Consider the following 24,533-nt stretch of genomic DNA (forward strand, 5'->3'; position numbering starts at 1 on the left):
GGGCCTCCGAGTGGAGGCCCCCCCCCCACAAGGCAGACCACCCACACTTGTTCTCACCATAGGGGAGATGGTGCAGTGGAGTCCAATGCAGAATAAAATATAAAAACACGTTCTAAGTGTAGACTGTATTTATTCCAGGGAAAGGTAAAAAACAGCACTTTACCATACTACAGTCAGTCTGGTATGTCTGCAGACAATCTACCAGAAAACAACTGGCCAGTAGGCGATAGGCAATGTAAAATAAAAACTCGGAGCAACAGCCACGAGCAGCAGCAGAAAGGACGTGGGTGACATCACAAGAAAAAACTCCTCCCCCGTACGCACGTTACGTCTGGATTGGACTTCGTTAGTGGTGGGTGGAGCTAGTACATCACCCAGCGTCTATAAATGCCAGCCTGGTAACCAAGAACAGAGCTATGGTGATTCGGCCGGCCCCCACCGTGAGCACAGGCAAAAACACACACCCCATCGGTCGAATTAAGACACATCCATCCCTGGGGTTTACCATAAGACTAGCGTAAACACTAAAAATATCCATGTGTAACATGGAGCATTTTAATCATAGTATACTGTAGACATACACCCTCGACCTTTCATGCAAATATATGCAAATATACAACTTAAATATGTATTTTTAATAAAACACAAATATAACCCTAAAAACTAGTTAAGAATATTTTAAAATATATAGAACAGGGCTAGATATATAAAACTATATATTATCTTACCAGGAAACAAGAGGATTGGTAGGGTAACATACTGAAAATATTTTCCTAATACTCCCAACAGTATATAAAAATACAATAATGAAAACCATAACCCAATCATTTATTGGAAATAAAGCAATTCAGGTCGAACTCGACGTTTAGGCCCCCCGGCACAAGAACCTGACTTTCATGGATCCAAAAGGATTCGCGCTGGCTGAGTTGGAGAATAAAATTCCCCCCTCTCCAGTGAGGCTGCACCTTTTCAAGTCCCCAAAATTTTAAGCATTTAGGGTCCCTATTATGAAACTGTCGAAAATGTTTGGATACGTTATGGGTTCTCGAAACCTTTTATAATATTATTATGCTCTCCAATGCGTACATGGAGGGGTCTAGAGGTCCTCCCAATATACTGTAAACCACAGTCATATTGGAGAACATACACTACTCCTACAGTATTACAAGTAATAAGACTTTTAATAGGGTAGGTATTCCCAGTAGTCGAAGCTACAAACTCCTTAAGTTTTTTAACCCTTTGTCTACACTTCTTGCAGGGTGGGCACCTCCCACACGCATAGAAGCCAGTTAAAAAGGGGAAAAATCCCTCCTACTTTTTAGCAATTAACAGGGACACTCCACGGGAGTGGGTGGTGTGAACGGCGTGGTATGCCCAACCTATCCAAGGCCGTTTAAGGGACCTCAGTACCGGACCCTCGGCGTGTGTTTCCACCAGGGCCACCACGTCCGCACAATGTTCTTTAAGCTGCCCAAACACGGCTGCCCTTTTAATAGGGTTTCTTACCCCTCTCACATTCCATGTGAGAAACTTTAGCGTGGCCATGGGTTATAGTAATGGTGAAACGAGACTCCAGGACACGGGGCGCCTTGTGAGGCGACCACCCCAGACGACCGCCCCCAGCCGGGAGCTGACGTCTGCAACACATATAGAACAATATGGCACCGATAGAGATTAGACTGTACAGAACATAAAAGATTATTACTAAACAGTAAAGACCCAAACCCCCCCACCCCGCCCTGCACTGACCCCAACTGGTGCGGGCATTTATCCCTAACCGGCAACAGGGCGAATATAGTGTCCAACCTGAGAGAGTAAGGATCATCATAACACATACATAGGCCGCTATGGCCAGATGCACGGCAGAACGCCGCATGCTCCAGCCCAGGTCGCACATTTCAGCACATGGGGCGAAACTTCGCTGTGCTAAGTAACACAGTGTAGGACACTGCCCACTATCCAGTGTGGGCTCGCAGGCGAGGCTATTCACCCCGCCGGCTAGAAGGGTAGTGAATAAGTGGTTAAGGATTAGTAAAAGCAGTGTATAACCCTGAACCAAGTATTCACAACATTTAGGGTACTGTATCCAGGCATACAACATGTGGCATGATGTAACAAACTTGTCCCCTGGTAGGATAATCCATGCATTATGTTAGAGCACTAAGAGACATATAATGCAGCAAACAAATTTTTTTTTTAAATAATAAAAAAATATATATATATATAGAACACAACCCCCCCCCCCCCAGAGACACAGTATACAGGAACCACTTCCGAATCTGCAGCATTGACTCATGAGGGCCTGAAAGCGTTGTAGAAGGGTGGTCTGCTATTACTTCAGACAAGGGGGGCAGCAGGGGCAGGAAGTAATGTCGAGATACAGTCACAAATGCCCCCTCAGTATATAGGATCTGGGAAAGGATCCAAGGGAGATGATGTGCTCCGGCCCCGGCAGGAAAACAAACACTATGGCGCTGCGCGGGGGGGCACTAAATCAATGAGCAATGTCAGAATGCAGTCACAACGTACCCTACAGGCTCAAGCGCCACATATTCCATCAGTAAAAGGAAGTAATAATAAATAAAAATAAATAAAAAAATGCACTATGCGGGGGGAAGGGGGAGAATAATAAGTAGAAAAGTCAAGAGAGGGGTGAGGGACGGGGAGCACATGGAAGCCAGTGGCAAGGCGGACAGAGAGGTGTGTAAGTACTTAACTGCGTGCTTCACGTTGCTCCAGCCACGCTATGGCTGCCTCCGGATCCTCAAAGAAGTGGGCTCTATCATCCCCCTCCACACACAGACGAGCAGGGAACAGCATGGCATACTTCATGTTCTTGACCCGCAGACATGCTTCACCTTCGTGAAAGTTTTACACTTCTTCTGTACCTCCGCCGAAAAGTCTGGGAAGACAGCGACCATCTTGTTCCCGAATGGGATATTGCCCTTCACTCTGCTGAGGCGAAGGATGGCATCCCGGTCTCTAAAGTTCAAAAACTTTGCTACAAACGTGCGGGGAGTTGCTCCGACAGGCGGTGGTCTGCCCGACATGCGGTGGGCCCGTTCCACGACAAACGTGGGGAGAAGGACTCCCTGCCATAGGTGTCAGCCAGCAGTGTCTCAAGAAACGTTGGGGGGTCTCTCCCCTCCACCCCCTCCGGGAGGCCTATAAACCACAGGTTACACCTGCGCAATCTGTTCTCAATATCGTCTTGCTTCTGCAGGAGCTCGTTAATTTGCAGCTGCATGGCGTCTGAGATCTGGAGGGGGGGGGGGGATGAAATCCTCCACCATGCCCAGGCGCGTCTCTGCATCTGTGACCCACTCCCTTAGCTTCTGGAAGTCCTGCCTGACCAGCGATATGTCGACCTTGACTTCCTCTATGCGGGCAGTGAGATTGGTCTGGCAGGAGGTAACAGCTTCCTGGCAGGCTATGATAGCCTCAAGAAGTTTGGCCGTGTCTGCTCCTCGGGGCGCCTCCTCCCCTAGTGCCGCGCCGCCATCTAGCTCTGGGGGGTCCGTGTCATTATGGCGAAATTGCGCCAGTTTAGCAGCTGCGGACGTGCCCTACTTTGGTGGGGACATGCTCATGGATGTTGCCCGGTCCGAGGGGTATCAGTACCCGGTTTGTAGCTGCGTTCAGGGTCCCAGGATATTGAGATAGGATATTCGGCAGGCGGAGCTCAGATCACCAGCGTCCTATCCCATGCCGCTCCAGGCCACGCCCACCAATCCCTCGTACTTTTACAACCGGAGGGTCTACTACACTCAGGGTTAAAACATCCCTCAATGTGGGTGCCTTCCGATAAATAAACCTGGGACGTGGTGGTATGATTGTACCCAACACCTGATCCTTCTGCAAAATATTCCAATGCTTCATATGTTGGATATTATAGTCAAGAATGATCCGGAGTTGGGTATCGCCTGTCTTTGATGGTAATTTTGTCCGAGAGCCCATCACCAGGGGTCCTTGATCCATGTCGCCAACCTTTTTAATTTCGCCAACAATCTCCTCTTTATTATATCCTTTTTGCAGAAAGCGCTCCGCAAGGATATCTGTTCTTGTATCGGGGGGCCTGAACGTCGAGTTCGACCTGAATGGCTTTATTTCCAATAAATGACTGGGTTATGGTTTTCATTATTGTATTTTTATATACTGTTGGGAGTATTAGGAAAATATTTTCAGTATGTTACCTAAACCATCCTCTTGTTTCCTGTTAAGATAATATATAGTTTTATATATCTAGCCCTGTTTTATATATTTTAAAATATTCTTAACTAGTTTTTAGGGTTATAATTGTGTTTTATTAAAAATACATATTTAAGTTGTATATTTGCATATATTTGCATGAAAGGTCGCGGGTGTATGTCTACAGTATACTATGATTAAAATGCTCCATGTTACACATAAATATTTTTAGTATTTACGCTAGTCTTATGGTGACCCCAGGGATGGATGTGTCTTAATTCGGCCAATGGGGTGTGTGTTTTTGCCTGTGCTGCCGGTGGGGGCCGGCCGAATCACCATAACTTAATCCTTGGTTACCAGGCTGGCATTTATAGACGCTGGGTGATATACTAGCTCCACCCACCACTGACAAAGTCCAATCCGGATGTAACGTGCGTACGGGGGAGGAGTTTTTCCTGTGACGTCACCCGCGTCCTTTCTGCTGCTGCTCGTGGCTGTTTCTCTGAGTTTTTATTTTATTTTACATTGCCTATCGCCTACTGGTCAGTTGGTTTCTGGCAGATTGTCTGCAGACATACCAGACTGACTGTAGTATGGTGAAGTGCTGTTTTTTACCTTTCCCTGGAATAAATACAGTCTACACTTAGAACGTGTTTTTATTTTTTATTCTGCATTGGACCTACTATTCACTGCTGCATTGGACTCCACTGCACCATCTCCCCTATGGTGAGAACAAGCTGTCTTTGACCACTTGTTAAAAAACATATGGTCCAACTCATCTGGTAAGGAGGCACTTCTTATACTGGTGGAGGAGATCATCACATTTGCCGAAGATTTTTGCTATCTCACTGGGTGTCATCTTTATTCTTGATTCTTCAGTCAAGGACTTTATGTGCACTGCACTTTTATTATTATTTATCATTTGTACTTTTTGAGTTTTTTTGTGATTGCCTCTGTTGGTGTTCAGCTTGCAATCAATTTAGTTGTATTTGTAACATTTGTGCGCTGATTGCTGTTTTTTCTAGACCACCCACACTAGAGCAGACCCGGACACACCACGCAGCCCCCAGCCAGGACTCGGAGCCCCCCTCAGGGACCCCCTGGGGAGGTACAAAGCAGGCCCAGCAAAGCATGGGGAGGAGGGGGAGAGAGGAAAGGGAGGACTAGAGACACCCTAATCGACCACCCCAGGAATGCCCAGCTGTTCCATCCTGCCAAGACAGGAGGAACCTTACTTACCCGTCCGTGTGAGGACTTGCTGGTGCGTTCCTGACAGACCTACTTCCGAGCAGTACGGAGTAGCTGTCGGCCACGGTTTACTGTGACTTAGACAGCAGTAGCCCAGTCATATGTGAACCCCGGAGAATATAGCTCACCGGCCACCCCTGGAGCAAACAGGGCATGTCGTGGCCAATCCAGCACGTAGCTAAGGCCTGCTCACGCTTGATGGCCGGACTGGGGAGACTACAAGGATCTATATTATCCATCATGTCACCCAGTCAGCAGTTGATAGTAGATCTCAGGATCAAAAATAAAAGTTCTTCAGGACCATGGGCCCAAAGGGAGCCAGGTCCTTCTCCTCTACTAGGCAGAAAAAAAACTGAGCTGCTGAGTGCAGTGTGAGGGGTTATGACCAGAGGGACCACCCCCTGGGTGGGGCTGTTCAGCTTTGCTAAAGATTACATGTTTTAACTATTAACATGTCTGCCTAGTCCTCTCCTGATAGATGGAACATAACCCTACAGTCAAGATTATAAGGAAGCTGTGTCTGTCCATGGACGAAAGAGAAAAAAAGAATCATCGTTCCAGAATAAAGGAAAAAAAGTTGACAATTAGACCCCTTTCACACTGGAGCATATAGCAGGCGCTATAGCGTTAAAAATAGTGCCTGCAATCCGCCCTCAAACAGCCGCACCATTGTCTCCAGAGTGAAAGCCCGAGGGCTTTCACACTGGAGTGTTGCGCTAGCAGGATAGTAAAAAAAGGCCTGCTAGCCACATCTTTGAAGCAGTATACTCTTCCACCGCCGCTGCCCATTGAAATCAATGGGACAGCGCGGCTATACCCCCTGCAATGCGCTGCTTCAGTAGGGCATTACGGGCAGTTTTAACTCTTTCTGGGCCGATAGCGGGGGTAAAACCACCCCACTGGTGGCCGAAATGCACTGCAAATCCGCCCATAGCGTCGGCGGTAAAAAAAAGCGGCATTTTACCGCGGACACTATGGGCGTCTCAGTGTGAAATGGGTCTTACAGTCAGCACTGGCAAGTGAGGAAGCCTGTCTGTACAGACTACTCCCTCACTGTGTATACTGCTCTTCTTCTGCCCCCCAAAGAGGACCTGTCACATATCTGCTATCACATAGGGGACTATTGGTCCCCTATGTGATAGCAATAAAATAAATAAAACTCATCTTTGTTTTCTTTGAAAAAATGTAGACAGCAAAGGAAAATCACCACTCCTGGTGAGAAACTCCAAGCACAATGAATAGTGTGAGACTCCTCACATGGGTGCAAGCCCTGTCTCGCCTGCATTAGAAGACTGAATAAGAAAAGAAATTGGCTGCACACCGACAAGACACCAATCATTTGCTGCAGGTAGTAAATCATTTGAAATGGGAAGAAAAATGTTCCTCGCTAACTTGTGATGTATGCAGTTTGTATTCTTCAATACCTCATCATCTAGCTATTGAGGCGGTCTCATTCTATCTATTATTATTATACAAGATTTATATAGCACCAACAGTTTGCACAGCACTTTACAAAATGGGGAAAACAGGACTGTTACAATAAAATAAATACAGGAGGGATCAGGGGGGGCTGCTCCTTAGAGCTTACAATCTAGAAGGAAGGGTCAAGTGGAACAAAAGGTAAGAGTGGTGGACAGGATGATCAGATGGAAAAAATGAAAATACAGTTGTTAGGTGTGGGAGGGATAGGCTTCTCTGAAGAGGAGGGTTTTCAGGGATCTTCTAATAGAGTTGCAGATAATCGGACAGATTGGGGTAAGGAGTGCCATAGGATTGGAGAGGCTCTGGAAAAGTCCTGGAGGCTAGCATGGGAGGAGGTGATGAGGGAGCTAGAGAGCAGGAGGTCTTGAGAAGAACAAAGAGAACGATTAGGTTGGTATTTAGAGACTAGGTCAGTGATGTAGTGGGGGCAGAGTTGTGGATGGCTTTGTACGTAGTTGTTAGTATTTTGAATTTAATTTGTTGGGTGAGCGGGAGCCAATGGAGGGATTGACAGAGAGGAATAGCAGACACAGAGCGATTGGTAAGGTGGATGAGTCTGGCACTTCTGACTGAACTATCTGTGGAGCATTGTTCGTTTATTTTGGAGTTTCTTCTCTCTCAATTATTTAACATTCAATGGGGTTTCTATCTCCAAAGATGTGGGGCTGCGATGGGGGTTAGGTTTTCGGCCTCCCTTGCCAACCTTTACATGGGTTGGTGGGAGTGGTCCCACATCTTTGGACCAGAGAACCCCTTTAGACCTCTTATTAAACTATATCTCAGGTACATAGATGATCTATTGATAGTTATGGAGGATGGTGTTGCACACCTAGATTACTTCCTTGTGTTCCTCAATTCCAACAATACAAATCTGTTATTTACACTACAGGAAAGGGAGACAACACAAGCATCTGTTATTTAGATGTGACATTGATTGGAAAGGAGTTGGGTGTCAACACTTCCCTCTACAGAAAGCTTTTATCGGTCAATACCCTCCTTCTTGCTTAATCCGGCCACCCAAAACATACGATTAAAGGGATACCTGTTGGCCAATTTTTGAGTCCGACGTATCTGCAGCAATGATACTACTTTCTGCTTTATATAGACGCTTCATAGACAGAGGTTACCTGAGATGGATGCTCGATAATGCGCTGTCTTTTGCAAGTGGGAAAAGGGGAGCAGATTTATTATGTAAAAAGAATCCCAGCAGGGTTAGCGATCTAAATAAAACTAGGGAGCAAGATCGCAGACTCACTATTTCCACCCCCTTTAGTGCACAATTTGACTCCATAAGGAATATCATTCATAAACGACTAGCAATTTAATGTACTGAGAGATTTGTGCAGAGAATCTAAAGGAGGGCGTAAAATGTGGTATTCCGTCAGGCACCTACCCTGGGACGCTCCATGTCCCCCATTTTTTTTAATAGGAAACCAATTAAGTCCTTAACATGGTTGCACTGCAATGGGCAATACAAATGTGGGGCTTCTGAATTCCCTGCTGTAGGTATTATGTTCAGTGGGGAAATAAGTTTAGCTCCATGTCCAACAAGAGAGAATTTAATATTGACTCCTTTTACAACTGTAATACAAGCTTTCTGATTTATCAAATTTTATATAGTGCCTGTTGTGTCCATTATGTGGGGAGGACAACTTGACGTCTATGTGACAAGTTCTATGAAGACATGTCTATAGCATTGAGAAAAATAAATCTACAAATATAGCTAAACATTTTATCTCATGTCATTGAGGTAATAAATCCACCATGCAAGTTCAAATTGGAGACAAGATTGGAGTCCCAAAGAGAAGTGGAGATGCATTTCACCTGCTGTTGCACATAGCGGTATTCTGGAAATTTCATCTCCAGACTCGCATCCCTTTGGGTTTGATCTTTGGGATGCGAGTCATTTTTATGAATAGGTCCCGCCACCATCCCTGTGGCCCAGCAGCACACATCTTTTATGCAGGTAGTTTATCATATACTCTATTTTGCTTTATCTTTACCTGCCACGTACCTTGGAGGTGAGCCCGACATGCAGAGGGAGACCTCTCGTACAGCCCTGGCTCCAGGGTCACTGGAGTTAGGACAGTGACCGTAGGAGCGCAGTGAGGTATAAGTGCCTGCAGGGTTCTGTAGGCTGGAGATAATGACAGCTGGCAGAGACAGGAACCAGTTTGGATGCTGTGGATACAGGTCAGCGAGTGCAGGTGCGCTGAGGAGCAATGGATGCAGGTGCGCACAGAAGCAAGACAGCAGGCAGGAGCAAGGTCAGACTAGCCAGGTAATACACAGCGGATCGGTCAGGAAGTAGCGGCAGGCAAGGGTTGGTCAGGCTGGGTCAATATCGGAGGTTCAGGCAGACAGGAAAACAAAGCAAGGTCAAGGAAAGCCAAAGGTAAGGCCTGGAGATGGCAGCGAGGTCAGGAAGCCAAGTCAGAATAGGATCAGATGCAGGTTCAGGTTACAGGTAAAGCTGCAGATCAAACAGCAAAGGACTGATGCAGCTAAAGGTCACTGCGCACCAAGGCAACGTCACTGCACCAGTGCACGACCTCCGCACGTGCATTGGCACATGTCTATTCGCTGCTGGATTCCTGTTAGCTGGGATGCGCCTGAGACCTGTTGCAGGACTATGAGCAGTGTGTCCATGACATTACCTTTTGCTCCATGTGTTTTTACTAGCTCATTCTTTCTTCCTTTATCTGTATTTTGTTTGATGGAGACCATTCATATATATCCATATACCATTTTGGTGTAATGATCTGGAATGTGGGAGCTCACATGTATGGTATAGACAGCCCTATACGTGGCATGGCTTTGTCGCCATGTCTAGGTCAGTGTGAGATTGTCATGTTTACAATTTATTTATAAATCAGTCCTTCCATTGGTTATTTTATAACCGTAAGACATATGCATTAAATAAATGTGAGGTTAATTTAGTATATGATGCTTATATGTGCACTCATGATTTTTCTCTATATACAGAAAATTATTCATGATTTTACTTTCAATTTTTGGTCTTATTTGACTTTCCTTTTCCTTAACTACTTGCCGACCAGCCGATGTCATTCTATGGCGGCAGGTCGGCTCTCCTGGGCGAGAGCCCGTAGCTCTACGTCGGCGCTTTTAGCGGGCACTAGGGGCGCGCCGCCCGCTCGTCCGTGACTCCCGTGCGGGTGCCCGGCGGGCGCGATCGCCGCCAGGCACCCGTGATGGCTCGTTACAGAGCGGGGACTGGGAGCTGTGTGTGTAAACACACAGCTCCCGGTCCTGTCAGGGGGGGAAATGCTGATCCTCTGTTCATACAATGTATGAACAGAAGATCAGTGTTTCCCCTAGTGAGGCCACCCCCCCACAGTAAGAACACACCCAGGGAACATACTTAACCCCTTCCCCGCCCCCTAGTGTTAACCCCTTCACTGCCAGTGGAATTTTTATAGTAATCCAATGCATTTTTATAGCACTGATTGCTATAAAAATGCCAATGGTCCCAAAAATGTGTCAAAAGTGTCCGAAGTGTCCGCCATAATGTCGCAGTACCGAAAAAAAATCGCTGATCGCCGCCATTACTAGTAAAAAAATATATATTAATAAAAATGCCATAAAAATACCCCCTATTTTGTAAACGCTATAACTTTTGCGCAAACCAATCAATAAACGCTTATTGCGATATTTTTTACGAAAAATATGTAGAAGAATACGTATCGTCCTAAACTGAGGAAAAAAAACGTTTTTTTATATATTTTTGGGGGATATTTATTACAGCAAAAAGTAAAAAATATTCATTTTTTTCAAAATTGTCGCTCTATTTTTGTCGGTGTGCAGCCAATTGCTTTCCTTATAATGAAAAAAGTTAATCTTTTTATATATATTTTTGCACATTTGTAGCATAATAAAAAAAATTAAAAAAAGAGACAAAAAAGGCTTATATGTTATCATGATGCATAGTGACATCTAATGGTGATAGTATATACTGGTAACACTAATATAGCTAATAATTAAAAGAAAAAAAACAATGAGCTAGATTCAGGTAGCTCGGCGCATAGTTTTGCCGGCGTAGCGCATCGAATATACGCTACGCCGATGGCGCGCACAGAGCCCAGAGCAGTATTCACAAAGCACTCGCCCCGTACGTTGCCGCGGCGTAGCGTAATATGGTCGGCGTAAGCCCGCCTAATTCAAAGTAGGCAGGGAGTGGGCGTGCTACATTTAAATTAACCGTGACCCCATGTAAATGAAGGGCCGATCGAACGGCGCATGCGCGCGCATGCTCACAATCACATTGCATATACTCCCTAAGATACGTCGGCTCAATGCTTTCGACGTGAACGTAGCCTATGCCCAGCCCCATTCCCGTACGACGTACGGAAAATTAGACGGCTGTTCCGACGTCCATACCTTTGCATGGGTTGCGCCACCTATAGCAGGGATAACTTTACGACGGACGTACGCCTTACGTAAACAGCGTAAATTACAGCGAGGGACGCAAGTAAGTTCGTGAATAGGCGTATGTAGGTCATTTACATATTCGGCGCGTAAATCAACGGAAGCGCCCCTAGCGGCCAGCGTAAATATGCACCCAAGATCCGACGGCGTAGGAGACTTACGTCGGTCAGATGAGGCCAGAATTCAGGCATATCTAGTATAGAGCATACGGCGCATCTGTTCACTTACGCTGTGTATTTGTTCTGTGAATCTAGCTCAATGTTAATATCTTTAGGCTTCATGCACACTGAAGCTAAAAAAAGCTATAAAATAACACCAATAGCTTTGCAGGGAGCCTTTCATAGTTTTTTAGCATTTTTACCCGCCAAAAAACTATACTTTGAATGCAAATTTCGGGCGTTCAGAAAAAAGCCAATAAACTCCAAAGCTCATTGACACTAAAAAACACCCAGGTGTGCATGGGCAGATAGGCTAACATAGAGTTCAGTTTAGTTTATCAGCTTCAGTGTGCACGGAGCCTTATAGTTCTATGTCTTGAAAAAGTTTTGATTAGTTATATAGGGCCAAATTCCCAAAAACGTAGCCTAACTTAAATTTCAGCAGTTAAGTTACACTGGCTTAAAATTTCTACCTAAGTGCCTGATCCACAAAGCACTTACCTAGAAATTACACGCCGTGTAACTTAAGTGCCTCCGTCGCAAGGCGGTCCTCCTCTCCGGGGGGCGTTTAAAATTTAAATGAGGCGCACTCCCGCGCCGGCCGTACTGCGCATGCGTGTGACGTAATTTTCCCGACGTGCAGCGCGCGAACGTAATTTACGCCGGGCTTTGTGGATTGCGACGGGACACTAAAGTTGCGACGGGTGAAAAAAAATATACGAGCCGGGAAAACAAATAATTATAAAAAAAATGACAGCGTCGCTCGGCATGCATTCCTGAGAGGGAGAACTCCATGCCAATTTTCAAAGAAAAAACAGGCATGGGTTCCCCCCCCCAGGAGCATACCAGGCCCTTAGGTCTGGTATGGGTTGTAAGGAGACCCCCCCTACGCCGAAAAATCGACGTAGGGGGTCCCCCTACAATCCATACCAAACCCGTATCCAAAGCACGCTACCCGGCCAGTCAGGAAAGGGAGTGGGGACGAGCGAGCGCCCCCCCCCCTCCTGAGCCGTGACAGGCCGCATGCCCTCAACATAGGGGGGTTGGGTGCTCTGGGGCAGGGGGGCGCACTGCGGGGCCCCCCACCCCAGAGCACCCTGTCCCCATGTTGATGAGGACAGGACCTCTTCCCGACAACCCTTGCCGTTGGTTGTCGGGGTCTGCGGGCGGGGGCTTATCGGAATCTGGGAGTCCCCTCAAATAAGGGCCCCCACCCTAAGTGAATGGATATGGGGTACATCATACCCCTACCCATTCACCTGGAGGCAAAAAGTTAAAGTTATTAAACACACAACACAAGGGTTTTTAAAATAATTTATTAGTCTGCTCCGGAGGCCCCCCCTGTCTTCTTTATTAGCTCTAATACCAGGGGGGGCTTCTTCTTCCGCTCTCCGGGGGTCTTCTCCGCTCTCCGGGGGGGGGGTTTCTTCTTACGCTCTCCGGGGGGGGGGGTCTTCTCCGCTCTCCGGGGGTCTTCTTCTATCTTCGCCGCTCTCCGCTGTTGACTCGGCGCACCCCGGTTCTTCTGCAGCTGTCCGGTGCCTTCTTCTTCAGCGCTGGCTGCCTGCTATCTTCGTGTGTTAGTAATTGAGCTAACAGGCAGCCAGCGCGGTCTTCTGTGACGTCATGTTCTTCTTCTCCCTTCTTCCGATGTTGACACGTCGCCTCTTCTCACTGCAATGATGGAAGCGCGCCTTGCATCCCATTTATATAGGCATCACCGTCCCATCATGCTCCGGTAGGTACCCACGTGGTGGGTGCCTACCCACGTGCACCCACCACGTGGGTACCTACCGGAGCATGATGGGACGGTGATGCCTATATAAATGGGATGCAAGGCGCGCTTCCATCATTGCAGTGAGAAGAGGCGACGTGTCAACATCGGAAGAAGGGAGAAGAAGAACATGACGTCACAGAAGACCGCGCTGGCTGCCTGTTAGTAATTGAGCTTATGATAGACAGGGGGATGTAGTGGCGCTTGCAAATACTAAAAACCGACAATAATTTAAAACAATAAAATATTCTAAACAATGATTCCTAAAGTATGAGAGTGAGTCCGTCCTCTACTGGGGTAAAATTGTGTTCCACTCGAGGTCTATGCCCAAAGAATACCATCCAACATCAATAATTAGATGTGGAAGGAACTGCGAGTGAATAAATAATGAAATCCAATGGATAAAAGTGCCTAACTGGCCGCACAGTGTACATGGGATAATAATCCTTTTTTTTAAAAATATGTGTCATAAATCCTTAAAGTGCTTGATAAAAAACAAGTGCAAAGTGCTAATAAATAAAACAATAATAGCAGTGAATGAAAGCTCCAGCTCTCCTGGAAAGTGGTTAATTACTAATTAGCAAACACATGCAGGAAAAAGCAACAACTGAAAAGAAGTCCAAAAATGCAAGTGTCCTAAAAACCTAAACGGTTCAATCATAAAACTGTTGTTTTTCTGTGCGATGAAAAAAATATAATAATATAATAATAAATAAAAAATAAATAAAAAAATCATAAATAATAGTCCAAAAACAGATAGTACAATATCACTGCAGGATTAGTGATAGTGAATAAAAGTATATCCAGTGCACAATCAAGTGATAATGATAATATTAAAAATAAAGTCCAAAGTGCAAAGTGCATCTGTGCTCCATTCAACAATTCAGATGATCAGTGGTTAATTCAGTGAAGACTTGTTACATTGTGCTCATTCAGTGAAGACTTGTTACATTGTGCTCATATGTCTGTGAATCAAACCAGCCCGATTTTCCTCAGTGTGGGGATTATTTTTACCAGCCTCTTACCTTCCTGAGGCTTTTACCAAGCCTGTAACAGGAGCTGCTCTGCAGTCACATAGATAAAATCCAGGATCCAAAAAACGGCTCACACTCCTCCCCATTCAGGCTCTCAAAAAGAAACACAGGAATGCCTCCATAGCATAAAACCACAGGATATCAGTTTAATAAAGAAAAACGAATACACTCACAAACATTGCTGTGTTAAACAGCGTGTGTACAATCGAGTGTCACCGCTCTGCGGCCGTAAAGCAGGTGACTTCACCAGCAAGCCCTCTGTGTCCTCCTCACGCGTATCGCGACAGCCCTACGTCGCTTAATCATAGGATAGAGGGCAGCTGGTGTGGACATGATTTTTATAGCGCCGGCATCACAAGTAAAGAGCTATGCAATTAGATAGCAATCATAAAATAAAAGTACATCTACATCATTGCGATCAATCTAGACATATAGTGTTTCTACAGTGATGTTAGATAAAATATGAATATATATAAAAAAAACACATAATTCAGACAAAGCGATCCTCTGAGCTAGGTGCTCCCTCTAGTGGTAGGAGGAAGGAATAATATAAGTAAAATATAGGTGGACTGTTAAATGTCGCCACCTGCTGGAACTGTAAGGTGCATATTTCAAATGCCCAGCCATCCACCTCATTGTCGTGCTGAACATTTAGATTAATCCAATTATATTCAGAGAGACAGAACATAATAAGAAAAAAGGCAGTGCGGAACCCAGGTAGGCAATCTTCTACTAATTTATGAAATAATTCATAAGTGTAAAAACCCTGATCAAGGCTAAAATATATGTGGTGGGGAGATATAAAGCCACAATAAAATAAAATTTAAATGAATAATCCAATGTAAAAAAACCCTTATGTGGCAATATTAACCATAAAGTGACTCATATGTATAAAACAATGGCCAAGGCTAATAAATATATGGTAAAAAATTCCAGAGCCACAATAAGAAATATAATAAGGAATAAATGTTAAAAATGTCAAAATAAAATGGCAATAAAAAGGAAAATCCGATACTGTAAGACCAATACATGGTTGCGCTAATCAAATAACCAGAACCAGTAAATAAGTACGGTGATGTAACCCTAAAAACACAGCAGTACCTATTTAAAATTATTGGTAAAAAAATTATAAAATCACTAGTAAAAGAATCAGGCAAATAGGTAGTTAAAAGTTGGATATAAAACAATTCAAATCAAACTCGACATTGTGCCCCTGTGGCGTGAGGGTGCATAACTCGTGTATCCAACGAGATTCTGCCTGACTAATTTTCTGCACTTTATTGTCTCCTCTCCAATGCGGTTTGTATTTCTCTATCCCCCACACCATCAATGACGAGGGGTCTCTATTGTGGCACTGGTCATAGTGGCGGGATAGACTATGCTTGGGGAACCCATTGATTATGTTTTGTGTGTGTTCCCGAAGTCTTTTCCGCAATTTCCTTTTTGTTCTGCCCACATATTGAATCTTGCATGGACATTCCAACAAGTACACTACCCCCTCCGTCTCACAGGAGATAAATTCTTTGATTTTATTTCCCTGTAAAACAGGAATTGAAAGTCTCTTTCTTCTTTTTGCTCTCTTTGGTGCGTTTGCAAGTAAAGCATTTTTTACACGGATAGTACCCTTTCTCATTAAAAAATGAAAAACTTTTTTTCTCTGGTGGATCTAGTACGTTTTTAGCAATAATATCTCTCAGCGTTGGGGCCCTCCTATATGTGAATAGGGTTTTTTCAGGAAGTACCTGTGCCAAATGTCGGTCGGCCTTCACAATGTGCCAATATTTTTTACAGATCGCCTCTATTTGCTTGTGTTGTACACTATAATCCATTATTAATGGTATTTTTCCAGTGAAGGAGCTGTTTCTCACAGAGTCCTGGATCAGCGTGTCTCTATCCAAAGTGACTACGTCTTTGATTTTTTTCTCAATAAAATCTGGTTTGTAACCTTTTTCTATAAATCTTTTACCAATAAAATCAGCCTGTTCCAGGAATACGTTGGTTTTCGTACAGTTTCTCCTCAATCTCAAGAGCTGACCCTTCGGTATATTCTCTAACCAGGGATTGTGGTGGCAGCTGTCCAGAGGCAGATAGCTATTTCTGTCCACAGTTTTAAAATGAGTTTGAGTTACTAGTTTCGTCCCTTCTTTGGTAATCTCAAGGTCCAGAAAGTAGATTTTTTTCATCACTCAGCTCCCAAGTTAATTTAATATTCTTGTCATTTGAGTTAAGATAAAAACCGAAGTCAATAAGACTCTCCTTATCCCCATCCCATATAATTAAAATATCATCAATAAAACGCCTGTATAAAAGTAACTGCTGTGGTTTCCTATTATATAAAACCTCTGCTTCCCACTCTGCCATGTAGAGATTCGCAACACTTGGTGCATATTTTGCGCCCATGGCAATTCCACAAATTTGCTTGTAATACTCATTCCCGTACCAAAAATAATTATGATCCAAACTATATTCCAAACAATTAGAGATAAACTTTTTTTGTGCATTTTTTAAGTCACTTAAAGTGTTCAGTGCCCAATTGGTGGCCTGTAATGCTTTTTTGTGGTTGATGATTGTGTAAAGTGATGATACATCTGCAGTAGCCAAATACACTGTATTTCCATCTAGTGAGAAAGTATCTAATAGCTGAATCAAGTGTTTTGTGTCTCGGAGATAGGATTCGGTTTTTTTCACTAAGGGTTGTAAGAACCAGTCTATGTATTCTCCTATTCTCGCACCTACGGAATTTATTCCATTCACAATGGGTCTTCCTGGAGGTTCATCTCTTGATTTGTGTATTTTTGGGAGTGTGTACAGAACTGGGATTTTGCATCCTACAGGTTGTAAATATTTTGCTTCTTTCTTGTTTAGTAGGTCTTTCTTGGTCCCTCTTTCTACAAGTTTCGCTAGATCATCTTTATACCGGATTATGGGGTTCCCTGGCAGTTTTAAATATGTTGTGTTATCACTCAATTGGCGATCAATCTCCTTTTTGTAGGCCACTTTGGACTGGACAACAATAGCCCCCCCTTATCGGCTGGTCTTACAACTACATCATTTCTTTCTTCTAATTTTCGTATGCCATTCTTAATGTCCCCTGGATCAGATATTCTCTTGATTTTCATGTCATACAAGTCTTTTAGTACCATCCGTCTGAAGGCTTCAATATGTCCATCATTACTTATGGGCGGCTTGAAAACTGATTTATTTCTAAGATTACTGTATACAACATCTGTTTCATCAGTAATATTTCTGGTTATACTTTCTCCAGGTTTATTCATCATATATTTCTTTATGTGGAGACTTCTTGCAAATTTATTAATGTCCACATATGCATCAAACTTATTGAAGTTTTTCTTTGGGGCATATTTCAGGCCTTTATCCAGTACTTTGATTTCCTCCTTAGTTAATTCTACTCCGCTAATATTGATGATTCCTTCTCCTATTGGTCTCTTCTTCTTCTGCTTCTTTGCTCCCGCCCTGCATCCTCTCTTTGATTTCCGTGTCCTCCAGATTGATTTTCTTGGGTCCTTCCTGGTGTTGCTCTCGTCCTCTCTTCTCTGTCCCGATTCCTCTGAGCATCCTGGTTCCTGTGATCTCCTTTCCTTGTTTCGCCTGGTCTGGGTTCCGGACTCCAATTCCTCGAATTCTGCACCCCATTCTCCCGATGACGCCTGGGGGATTCTTGGCGTCTCTGCTCTAAAAAACGCCTTGGTGATCCGTTTCTATTTTCTCTTCCATGAGAGTAGTGCCGATTTGGTGTTCTCCTATTTTCATAGTGTCTTGGTGTTTTTCCTCCTCCACCATCATCTCGTCGTAAATGGTCATAATGATTATATACAGGTACGTTATATGAATTTTCATACATTCGTCTGTCTTCCTGTTGATAATAGTTTCCTTCTCTTCTAGGGTTCTCATAGTAATTACCTTCTTGGTAAGCTTGATTTCTCCATGGTGGTGTCCGTGATCTTCCCCTATATGGCATCTGTTGGTGTGGTCTAGGGGCAACATAGGTATTGGGGTTTTGCCAGTTCTTTTTCCAGAAAGGTTTCCAACCATTGTTGTTCCCATTTTTTCTGGGTTTTTGGTTCGGGGTGTTTACCCCTTGATGTGTTCCCGTAGTGTTAGTGTTCTGACTTGTTGTGTTTTCACTGCTAGCATTTTGCCTCATATCCAGTTCAGGTGAACTCCTATTTGATGCAATCCCTGATTCTTCTAGTTTATTCTGCCATTTAAATACCAGATCATCTTCATAATCTTTCATGTCTCTCTGGTATTTTCTTTTTTTCCTTGCAACTGTCTCCTTGTCCTTTTGCTCCATATCTCTCTGTAACTGTTTAGATAGGGCTATAAATTCGGGAAGTTCTTTACTGCCTTCTAAATTTGTTTTTAATTCGGTAACGTTTCGATCAATTGTTCTAATTTTACGTTGTTTTCTTTTTATCAGTAATGCCAACAATTCAAGACCTTTGTCATTAAAAAACTGAAACCACTCATCAGTGGATTCCTTATCGGTTAGGCCATCATTAATGGGTACATCCCACCTTAATCTCCTTGGGATCAATCTATCCTTGATGTACTTCTCATGGGTTGCAATATCCCACCAGGCATTGATTTTTTTCTCCATCAGATGACCCATTTTTCTAAAGCTGTTTTCAATATTCCCTGCTGGGTTTTCCTCTGGTTTCTCAAAGATATTTTCCATATCAATTTCCCTATTTTCAAGGAATCTAAATACTTCCATGGTTTGCTGCACAAGTAGTGTAGATCTAATAATCAGTATAAAACAAGGGGGGAACTAATGCGCAAACCAGCCTAACCCGGGAAAAAATATAGTGGTACAAATAAATTAAAAGTTACAATCAAGCAGCAGCCACAACTAATAGTGCTCACGCACTGACAGCATATGATAGACAGGGGGATGTAGTGGCGCTTGCAAATACTAAAAACCGACAATAATTTAAAACAATAAAATATTCTAAACAATGATTCCTAAAGTATGAGAGTGAGTCCGTCCTCTACTGGGGTAAAATTGTGTTCCACTCGAGGTCTATGCCCAAAGAATACCATCCAACATCAATAATTAGATGTGGAAGGAACTGCGAGTGAATAAATAATGAAATCCAATGGATAAAAGTGCCTAACTGGCCGCACAGTGTACATGGGATAATAATCCTTTTTTTTAAAAAAATATGTATCATAAATCCTTAAAGTGCTTGATAAAAAACAAGTGCAAAGTGCTAATAAATAAAACAATAATAGCAGTGAATGAAAGCTCCAGCTCTCCTGGAAAGTGGTTAATTACTAATTAGCAAACACATGCAGGAAAAAGCAACAACTGAAAAGAAGTCCAAAAATGCAAGTGTCCTAAAAACCTAAACGGTTCAATCATAAAACTGTTGTTTTTCTGTGCGATGAAAAAAATATAATAATATAATAATAAATAAAAAATAAAAAAAAATAAAAAAATCATAAATAATAGTCCAAAAACAGATAGTACAATATCACTGCAGGATAAGTGATAGTGAATAAAACTATATCCAGTGCACAATCAAGTGATAATGATAATATTAAAAATAAAGTCCAAAGTGCAAAGTGCATCTGTGCTCCATTCAACAATTCAGATGATCAGTGGTTAATTCAGTGAAGACTTGTTACATTGTGCTCATTCAGTGAAGACTTGTTACATTGTGCTCATATGTCTGTGAATCAAACCAGCCAGATTTTCCTCAGTGTGGGGATTATTTTTACCAGCCTCTTACCTTCCTGAGGCTTTTACCAAGCCTGTAACAGGAGCTGCTCTGCAGTCACATAGATAAAATCCAGGATCCAAAAAACGGCTCACACTCCTCCCCATTCAGGCTCTCAAAAAGAAACACAGGAATGCCTCCATAGCATAAAACCACAGGATATCAGTTTAATAAAGAAAAACGAATACACTCACAAACATTGCTGTGTTAAACAGAGTGTGAACAATCGAGTGTCACCGCTCTGCGGCCGCAAAGCAGGTGACTTCACCAGCAAGCCCTCTGTGTCCTCCTCACGCGTATCGCGACAGCCCTACGTCGCTTAATCATAGGATAGAGGGCAGCTGGTGTGGACATGATTTTTATAGCGCCGGCATCACAAGTAAAGAGCTATGCAATTAGATAGCAATCATAAAATAAAAGTACATCTACATCATTGCGATCAATCTAGACATATAGTGTTTCTACAGTGATGTTAGATAAAATATGAATATATATAAAAAAAAACACATAATTCAGACAAAGCGATCCTCTGAGCTAGGTGCTCCCTCTAGTGGTAGGAGGAAGGAATAATATAAGTAAAATATAGGTGGACTGTTAAATGTCGCCACCTGCTGGAACTGTAAGGTGCATATTTCAAATGCCCAGCCATCCACCTCATTGTCGTGCTGAACATTTAGATTAATCCAATTAAATTCAGAGAGACAGAACATAATAAGAAAAAAGGCAATGCGGAACCCAGGTAGGCAATCTTCTACTAATTTATGAAATAATTCATAAGTGTAAAAACCCTGATCAAGGCTAAAATATATGTGGTGGGGAGATATAAAGCCACAATAAAATAAAATTATAATGAATAATCAAATGTAAAAAACCCCTTATGTGGCAATATTAACCATAAAGTGACTCATATGTATAAAACAATGGCCAAGGCTAATAAATATATGGTAAAAAATTCCAGAGCCACAATAAGAAATATAATAAGGAATAAATGTTAAAAATGTCAAAATAAAATGGCAATAAAAAAGGAAAATCCGATACTGTAAGACCAATACATGGTTGCGCTAATCAAATAACCAGAACCAGTAAATAACTACGGTGATGTAACCCTAAAAAACACAGCAGTACCTATTTAAAATTATTGGTAAAAAAATTATAAAATCACTAGTAAAAGAATCAGGCAAATAGGTAGGTAAAAGTTGGATATAAAACAATTCAACAATTCAACAACAATTCAATTCAATTTTTAGTAATTGAGCTAACACACGAAGATAGCAGGCAGCCAGCGCTGAAGAAGAAGGCACCGAACAGCTGCAGAAGAACCGGGGTGCGCCGAGTCAACAGCGGAGAGCGGCGAAGATAGAAGAAGACCCCCGGAGAGCGGAGAAGACCCCCGGAGAGCGGAGAAGACCCCCCCCCCCCGGAGAGCGGAAGAAGAAACCCCCCCCGGAGAGCGGAGAAGACCCCCGGAGAGTGGAAGAAGAAGCCCCCCTGGTATTAGAGCTAATAAAGAAGACAGGGGGGGCCTCCGGAGCAGACTAATAAATTATTTTAAAAACCCTTGTGTTGTGTGTTTAATAACTTTAACTTTTTGCCTCCAGGTGAATGGGTAGGGGTACGATGTACCCCATATCCATTCACTTAGGGTGGGGGGGCGGTATCTGGGGGCCCCCTTATTAAAGGGGACTCCCAGATTCCGATAAGCCCCGCCCGCATACCCCGACAACCAACGGCAAGGGTTGTCGGGAAGAGGTCCTGTCCTCATCAACATGGGGACAGGGTGCTCTGGGGTGGGGGGGCCCGCAGTGCGCCCTCCTGCCCCAGAGCACCCAACCCCCCCATGTTGAGGGCATGCGGCCTGTCATGGCTCAGGAGGGGGGGGGGGGCGCTCGCTCGTCCCCACTCCTTTCCTGGCCGGCCGGGTAGCGTGCTTTGGATACGGGTCTGGTATGGATTGTAGGGAGACCCCCTACGTCGAATTTTCGGCGTAGGGGGGGTCTCCTTACAACCCATACCAGACCTAAGGGCCTGGTATGCTCCTGGGGGGGGATCCCATGCCGGTTTTGATTTTACAAATTGCCGTGGAGTTCTCCCTCAGGAATGCATACCAAATGCCGTCGCTTGAATGGGCCTTTACAAGGTGTGACTAATTTTCCACATTGTAAAACCAGCCCTAGTTTTGCGCAAGCAAATCGGAACTTACGCAGAAATCACAATGCTGAAAAGCGTTGTGGATCTGCTTAAGTCCTCATTTGCATACTCAAAGCGGCATTTCAATGAGAAATGCCCCCAGCGGCGGATGCGGTACTGCATCCTAAGATCTGACCGTGCAAGTGTCTTAGACATGTCAGATTTTCTGCCTAACTTTGGAAAAAGCCTTTTGAGGATCGTTTCCAAAGTTAGGCACAGACTGAACAGCAGTTCCGCCTGCGTATCTCTTTTGGGAATTTGGCCCATAATGCTTCATTGTTTTGTTTTTATTAAAATTTTCTATTTTCATTTCCTTTGATGAGACAAGCATAGTATAAACAAGTCAGCATTTTTCTAATGTTTCTTGAGCATGTTAAGGCTCCATGCACACTGAAGCTAAAAAAAAGCTATAAAAAAACACCAATCGCTTTGCAGGGAGCCTTTCATCGTTTTTTAGCATTTTTACCCGCCAAAAAACTGTACTTTGAACGCAAATTTCGGGCGTTCAGAAAAAAGCCAATAAACTCCAAAGCTCATTGACACTAAAAAACGCCCAGGTGTGCATTGGCACATAGGCTAACATAGAGTTCAGTTTAGTTTATCAGCTTCAGTGTGCATGGAGCCTTATAGTTATATGTCTTGAAAAAGTTTTGATTAGTTATATAATGCTTCATTGTTTTGTTTTTATTTAAATTTTCTATTTTCATTTCCTTTTAAGAGACAAGCATAGTATAAAAAAGTCAGCATTTTTCTAATGTTTGTTGAGCATATTGTAAATACAAATAAACATATGAACAATAACATATCTGACTCAATTTTGTACATCCAATACATTTTTTGCACACTGAATTGCAATAAACATGCTAATCTACTTAACCACTTGCCGTCGCTGCACCGCCGAAATACGTCCACAAGGTGGCTCTCCTAGGCGAGACCACGTAAATGGACGTCCTGCCTATTAGCCGCCACTAGGGGCGCACGCGCGCCGCCGGAGGCGCGCGCGCGCGTCCCCCGCTCGCCCCCGACTCCCGTGCGTGTGCCCGGCGGGCGCGATCGCCGCCGGGCACACGCGATCGCTCGGTACAGAGCGGGGAACGGGAGCTGTGTGTGTAAACACACAGCTCTCGTTCCTGTCAGCAGGGGAAATGCTGATTTTCTGTTCATACAATGTATGAACAGAAAATCAGTGTTTCCCCTAGTGAGGCCACCCCCCCCCCCCCCCACAGTAAGAACACACCCAGGCATACTTAACCCCTTCCCCGCCCCCTAGTGTTAACCCCTTCACTGCCAGTGGCATTTTTATAGTAATCTAATGCATTTTTATAGCACTGATCGCTATAAAAATGCCAATGGTCCCAAAAATGTGTCAAAATGTCCGAAGTGTCCGCCATAATGTCGCAATACCGAAAAAAAAATCGCTGATCGCCGCCATTACTAGTAAAAAAAATATTAATAAAAATGCCATAAAAATACCCCCTATTTTGTAAACGCTATAACTTTTGCGCAAACCAATCAATAAACGCTTATTGCGATTTTTTTTTACGAAAAATATGTAGAAGAATACGTATCGGCCTAAACTGAGGAAAAAAAATGTTTTTCTATATATTTTTGGGGGATATTTATTACAGCAAAAAGTAAAAAATATTCATTTTTTTCAAAATTGTTGTTCTATTTTTGTTTATAGCGCAAAAAATAAAAAACGCAGAGGTGATCAAATACCACCAAAAGAAAGCTCTATTTGTGGGAAAAAAAGGACGCCAATTTTGTTTGGGAGCCACGTCGCACGACGCGCAATTGTCTGTTAAAGCGACGCAGTCCCGAATCGCAAAAAGTACTCTGGTCTTTGGGCAGCAATATGGTCCGGGGGGTAAGTGGTTAAAGCGGGGGTTCACCCAAAAATAAATTTTTAACATTACATTCAGCCGAGTTGTCCTAATGACAATTGGCTGTTTTTTTTCCCCGTACATACCTTATTTTCACCGCCGCTTCCGGGTATGTCTTCTGCGGGACTAGGCGTTCCTAATTGATTGACAGGCTTCCGACCGTCGCATACAGCGCGTCACGAGTTGCCGAAAGAAGCCAAACGTCGGTGCGGCTCTATACGGCGCCTGCGCACCGACGTTCGGCTTCTTTCGGCAACTCATGACACGCAATATGCGATGGTCGGAAGCCTGTCAATCAATTAGGAATGCCCAGTCCCGCAGAAGACATACCCGGAAGCGGCGGTGAAAATAAGGTATGTACGGGGAAAAAAAAACAGCGATTGTCATTA

The sequence above is a fragment of the Rana temporaria genome, chromosome 3, assembly GCF_905171775.1.
Source record: "Rana temporaria chromosome 3, aRanTem1.1, whole genome shotgun sequence".
NCBI classification, from domain to species: Eukaryota; Metazoa; Chordata; class Amphibia; order Anura; family Ranidae; genus Rana; species Rana temporaria.